At 42.5% G+C, this 6,361-nt stretch overlaps 1 pseudogene; it reads right to left on the bottom strand.

The window, feature by feature from the left end:
* Positions 1-1,011: 1,011 nt before the first annotated feature.
* Positions 1,012-2,713, bottom strand: LOC104988284 (annotated as a pseudogene).
* Between the last annotated feature and the right edge of the window lie 3,648 nt (positions 2,714-6,361).

The following is a 6,361-nucleotide window of genomic DNA, read 5'->3' on the forward strand; positions in this document are numbered from 1 at the left end:
GTCAAAAAATCAAAAGAAGCATAATGTTTCATCACCACATATGAAAAGTCCATGGAATTCAAATTTCATGAAGCTGTAGGAAATGCAGTCTTGCAAGTCACTTCCTTCTTGTCCAGATGGTTGAGTGTTGAAGGAGAGCTGATGGCTGGCTAAGCCTGAATTCCTACACTCACCATCTGGCTCTTGTCTAGCCCTACTCTAAGGATTTCTGGTTCTTTAATTTCCCAGTGGCTGACTCTGTGGAGATCTTCCTCCCCACCCCATCTCAGAGCCTTCCTTCTTTCTCCCCCAGCCTCTTCACACCCCAGAGACATCCCAGAACACCCTAGTCTTTCTCTCTTGTGCGGTGTCTTATTATTACTATATATATATATTTTTTAAAACCTTCAAGAAAGTTAGAGTATGTTTCTGAATAAACTAAGGAATTCCAACTGTAAAAAAGAGGTCCCTGGTGAGACGCTCGCTCACACATGTCAGTCCACTCACTTTCTTCTCCGCAAGCTCCCCAATATTTCTTGATGGTGTCCAGTTAGTTTGTTATTTGTATTCACCATTTTTAAAAAAGATTTTGCCCTTAAATTTATTTATTTGCTTTAATTTTTGGCTGCACAGCATATGGGATCTTAGTTTCTCAGCCAGGGATGGAACCTGCACCCTTTGCATTGAAATCACAGTCTTAGCCACTGGACTGCCAGGGAAGTTTCCGCCTTCACTGTTCTTAACACAAAAGAAAGGGGAAATTTTTTTCTCTTTGGATTTTATTTATCTAAAAAGAACTGAAGAAAAGGGATGGTGTGTCTGATGCAAGGGAGAAAAATTGAAAATGAAATTATGTAAAAAGCAAATACAGTTCCTGATCAACACAGATCGATATCCCGACTCTAGAAAAAATGGAAGCTGACGGCAGCTGTCATCTGAAAATGCTCAACGTTGATGCGTACTATACAAGCTAATTACAATGGCAAGAAAAATCAAAAGGCATAGGACAAGAACAAATATTTTGGTATGAGAAACGATCCAGGCTTTGAGTCGGAGGAGCGCCTTGAAGGCAGAGTTTCTCTCAGCCTCTTTCAGGTCTTGCTTTTGCTTTGCAACCTGCAGCCGTACCTTGTCCAGGTAGCACGTCTGACCTTCTCCACGGGCGCCACCACCCATCTACTGGAGCATCTGTGCATCAAAGAAGAGCTCGTTGGTGAGAAAGGCGCCCTGGTGTTCCCGCTCCAGCCCCTTGATCATGGCCATCAGCTGGGCCAGCTGCTCTTTCTGCTCATCCCAGGAGGCCCGGTTGTTGAAGGCGCAGTACCTCCGCCTGACCTCCCGGACCAGGCTCCTCAGCCTGAGGTTGTCTGTGTTTGCCACATACTCATCCAAGGATCCACCCACCAAGTCCTCCTTGTGGGTGAAGAGGATGACCATGTATCTCTCGGCTCCTGCCCCAAAGACCTCCTTCACCCTGGTCACGGCCACAGCGTCCTGCTCAGTGAAGCGCCCCAGCTGGGTCACCAGCAACAGCATGTGAGGCCCTGGCACCGATAGCAGGTAACAGGCTCTGATATTCTCATACACCTCTTAATCTTGGGCCCTGGACTCAAAGATGGGGGGCCTGTCCACCACCAGGTTGCTCCTCCCATTCCAAGTGCCTGTTGCCCTCTGACACTTCCTGGTCACTGCCTGGGCCCTGAGCTTGGGCTCAAAGATGGGCTGGCAGAGAATGCTGTTCCCGGTGGCACTTTTCCCGCTGCCTGTTTTGCCTACCAAGATGATCCTCAACGAGGAGGAGTGTTCAAAGCCCTCATGTTCTATCTCGCCTGTAAAAAAAAAAAAAAAAGATTTTTTCTGGGCTTACTAAGTTTGTGATTCTTTTTTAAAGTTTTATTTTATCTTGGAGTATAGTTGATGATGGGCTTCCCAGGTGGTGCTAGTGGTAAAGAACCTGCCTGCCAATGCAGGAGACATGGAACACAGTTTTGATCCCTGGGTTTGGAAGATTTCCTGGAGGAGGACATGGCAAGCTGCTGCAGTATTCTTGCCTGGAAAAGCCCATGGACAGAGGAGCCTGGTGGGCTGCTATCCATGGGGTTGCAAAGAGTTGGACATGACATGGTGACTAAACAACAACAGACAACAACAAGAGTTGGCAAGGGTGACACTGTGCCAAGAGCTAAAATTTTCAAGAGATGAAGAGTGAGAATCCAAGGACTTCTGGAGTTCTTATGAGCCCACATGAATTAGGTTCATTCTAGGCTCCCAAAATCTGTTATTTTGTCCCTTTTACTCTGTTGGTTCTTCCCTTAGCTAAGTATTCTGAAAAAAAATTTTTTTCAAACCTGATTACAAAATCTCTATGGGAAGTTTTCCTCTTTTCAGCTGAGCACAGGCAGGGGAAGATATCATTTCCACATTTCGGTTCCAAATCCACTGACTTCTCACTTGAAGTTTTGTTTCCACGTTTCCCATACATCACCAAACGGGTCAGAGTGTCATGCTTGGGTGTGTAGGGGGTGATGACAGTAGGGAAGATAAAGAATGTGATAGCTGCCTTCTTCTCCTGCAGTTTAAAGTAACTGGGTTTCTCTTCTGTCTCAGTGTTTGAGGTCAGGGAGTGGAGGAGGGAAGACAGTAACTGTCTCCTGGTGTCCAGAGCACTTGAGAATTTGAAGGGTTTCTTACCTTCAGCCATGGTTCCGTATCTGCTCCTCTGCAGCCCTTCCATTCGCTTCTAGAATACAAAGAGGAAAGAAATAAAAGCAAGTGTCCTTATAGGAGTTGATAAGACCTGAGAACACCTCCAATTCAGACAGCTGAGAACTATTATTCTTAGATGAGCAATTTCCACTGCTAATTTTCTACCATATGTTATTTTCAAATATCCACATATAACTTTAAACAAGCCAGGTGATGCTAGGTTATGTTAACACAGTGAACTCTTGCTTTGCTTCCTCATTCTGCAGGAAAGTAAGAAATGTTTGAATATGCATCAGTTGATTATCTCCCTTCAAGCTGAAAAGGCATGAAATAAAGAAAGCCTTCTTCTATGGAATAAGAAGCAAGACTTTTATTTATTATTATTATTGGAATCAAACCAAACTTGCTAGACTAGAGAATAAAAGTTGCCCTGATGTAAATGACAGTGGTTTGTTTGACGTACTGGGCATTTCCAGTCCCAGAAACTCTTTGTATTAGATGGACATCCCAGTGGCAAAGAGGAAAGTACAATGCACCTTCCAGTAGGAGTGTGGATTGGGGTCCAGGGCTCCTTTGGGGATGGACATGAGAGGGAGAAAGGGAAGAGGGCTGAACATGGTCACCACCTCCTTCCCTCTGAGCAGCTGGGGGAAGAGAAACTGGTGCCCTGACTGAGGGACAGCAGCAACATTTGGGACAAATTCAGGATAAAGTAATTTCCAGCTCTGTTTTAAATCAAATGTCTTTCCTTGTGGGTCTCCCAATAACAACTTAAAAAAATCCCAGTAGACATAACCGGAAATTGGTAAAACCATGGAGATAAATGTTTCATTCAGATGAGGCATACTATTGTGTCATTCTTGGTGCTAGAAAAGGTAAGGGTGTATTGGAAAAGGCAAGGATGCAATCTGCAATTATAATTAAGATGAACTCTGAGCCTATGGGCTTCCCTCATAGCTCAGTCGGTAAAGGATGGGCTTACAATGCAGGAGAACTGGGTTCGATTCCTGGGTTGGGAAGATCCTATGAAGGGAGTGGTTACCCACTCCAGTATTCTTGCCTGGAGTATCCCATGGGCAGAGGCGCCTGGCAGGCTACAGTCCATGGGGTCACAAGAGTCAGACACAATTTAGCAACTAAACCACCACCACTGAGCCTATATTTTATTTATTCAGTTTTAAAGATTATGTAGTTATGAAACAAACATTTTAAGGAGAGAAATAAATACTCTGAGTAATGAAACAAATTCCACGATGTGCAATGAACAAATCTCAGTATTTTGTCATTTTTATTACTGCTGTTCAGTTTGATTGAAAAAGTTAAAACTTTACACATATAGTTTCATTTATTTATTTTTTGACTTCCCCAACCCCGAGTTTCATTCTGCCTCTCCTTTTAGAGGCAAACAATATTCTGAGATGTTTATGTGTCTATCTCATTTGTGTATTTACACTTGTACATACACATCTATCTATAGTTAAGATATAGTACTTTTTGGTATTTTAATCTTTTACAGAAATGGCATTATTTATGTAACATTTTACCCAGTTCTTTCTTAACAAACATTTGGTGTTCCAAATACAACTTTGTTACTACCAACAGTAGTGCTATGACCAACGTGACAATCTCTCTGGAATGTCCAGCTTCCACCTGACCAGATATTGCCAAATCTGACTCCAGGAAACTTGTGCTGAGTCATGCTGGCAGCAGCCACGTATGAGCATCCCACAAATCATCACGTACACTTGGTAAAACTAGATTTTTAATTTTATGGTCACCCTGTTGGGCATACAGTAGGATGACTTAATTGGTTTAAACTTGCATTTTATTGATTAACATTGAATTAAAAATGATGTCCATAGTTGATTTACTATTCAGCAAATTTGTTATTTCTACCTTTTCACATTTTTCTATTCACTCAGTCAAGATGCATAGAAATGGTCTTCATTGAGGAAACCATCCCCTGTCACACTATCAGAATATACTAAAATAACTTCTTTCCTTTCCTTTTCTCCTGCACCCCTTTCCTTCCTTAATCCCCGAGAAGAGAATTTTCCTTAACCCCTTCTCCCACTTGGTGTCCTTGCCTCTGGTAAATTATACTCCAGCTTTTGCTAAAATTGCTCAAATTCTCTGACATGTTTTCTATCTCAGATGACATTTTCTGAGTATATTGAAGTAGTAAGGACAATGATGACAGTCGTGACAATGTTGATGATGAACTTCACCATTATAATAACCCTCTACGCAGCCATTTGTAATTTTCAACTTTTCTTTCATATCCATTATTTTAATTGTTTGCTCTAATTCCCTATGATGTGATGAGATAGGTATTAATATTTCTATTAAAATATTAAGAAACTGAGTCTCAACTAGCATGCCCATGTTCACACTACTGTCATGGAGCTAAGAACAAAAACTGGCTCATTTTGCCTGCATATTCTCCTAGGTTCATTGTGGAGGAGAAGTGAAGATAAAGTCATTGAGCCTCTTGGAACACCACATACCATGTTGCATCCATGGTCAGGACATAAACGGAAGAAGTTAGGCTGGAAGCTTGCCCTAAAACCAACAAAGAGAACTGTATTGCAACATCTTGGTTGACTTTTTTTTTTTTTTAAAGACTATTCAAACATAAAATCGTAGGGGACAAAAGTTGCTCAGAATGGAACGATTTCAGTTGAAACAATCTGGTGTTTTTACATGACTTGATGATCAGTGTGACCCAAATGGGGCACTGTGGCTGCCACAAAACACCATCAAAGTCAGAGGTGCAGCACCATCCTCCTGAAGCATCTTCTGAGTGGGTCAGGTTGCTGGGGGGAGACACGTCTCACAGAGGAATAGATTTTTTGGGGTGGATATTAACAAATACCAAAGTGTCCAGAGGCTAGTCAGAAAGGGTATTGATGGAAATGCTGAAATGACAGGATATTAAAAGGACTGAATCAAGCCTAGGAAGACATCCGGAAGCATTGTAAACGTGAAGCAATGTGACATGTGTCAATTGCAGAACAGACAAAAGTGGGAGAATGAATAATGGAGGCATATTTCTTTTCCACAAGGAAAACCCTGATCTTCCCGACATGGGATCAGGAATCATGAGAGAGAAGATATGGGAGCAGAGATTATATGGGTATCTGACCGGAAGAGTAGGGGGATCTAGCTTAGGGAGGACGTTGAAGCAAATTAACATCATATACCTATTGATCTTTAAATTGGATGAACCTGATGTTATCTTGATGCTATCTCATTTTATCAAACTACTAGAGTAGGCTCTCTCCTGCTGTTTTAGAAAAGGTAAAAATATTTTTCTTCTGCCTAATTCATGAGTCCCTCCTTGCCTATCTGCTTGAGTCCCTCTGTTTCCCAGCATCACTGGTTTCACAGTTTAGCATCATGATTTCATAACACGTCTTTCACAGGAGGTTGACAGCAGACCAGTGGATGGTTCCTGTACACGCTGGGGTCTCTCTGCCATAGCGTCAAATTCTACATCGTGTGGTAGGAAACCTGGCTATCTGGGGAAGAATGGGGTGGCTTTCAGAAGATCAAGGTCTTTAAACAACGTCCACTGGGAGGTTTCGCTGGGAATGTGGCTCAGTGAGGGTACTCGTCCTGTGGAGCCCTAGGAATGGATTCCTGCCCCAGGCTTCTCTGGGAGGTGGTTCTTGTC

Source organism: Bison bison, unplaced genomic scaffold, assembly GCF_000754665.1.
Source record: "Bison bison bison isolate TAMUID 2011002044 unplaced genomic scaffold, Bison_UMD1.0 scf7180017474235, whole genome shotgun sequence".
Lineage (NCBI taxonomy): Eukaryota > Metazoa > Chordata > Mammalia > Artiodactyla > Bovidae > Bison > Bison bison.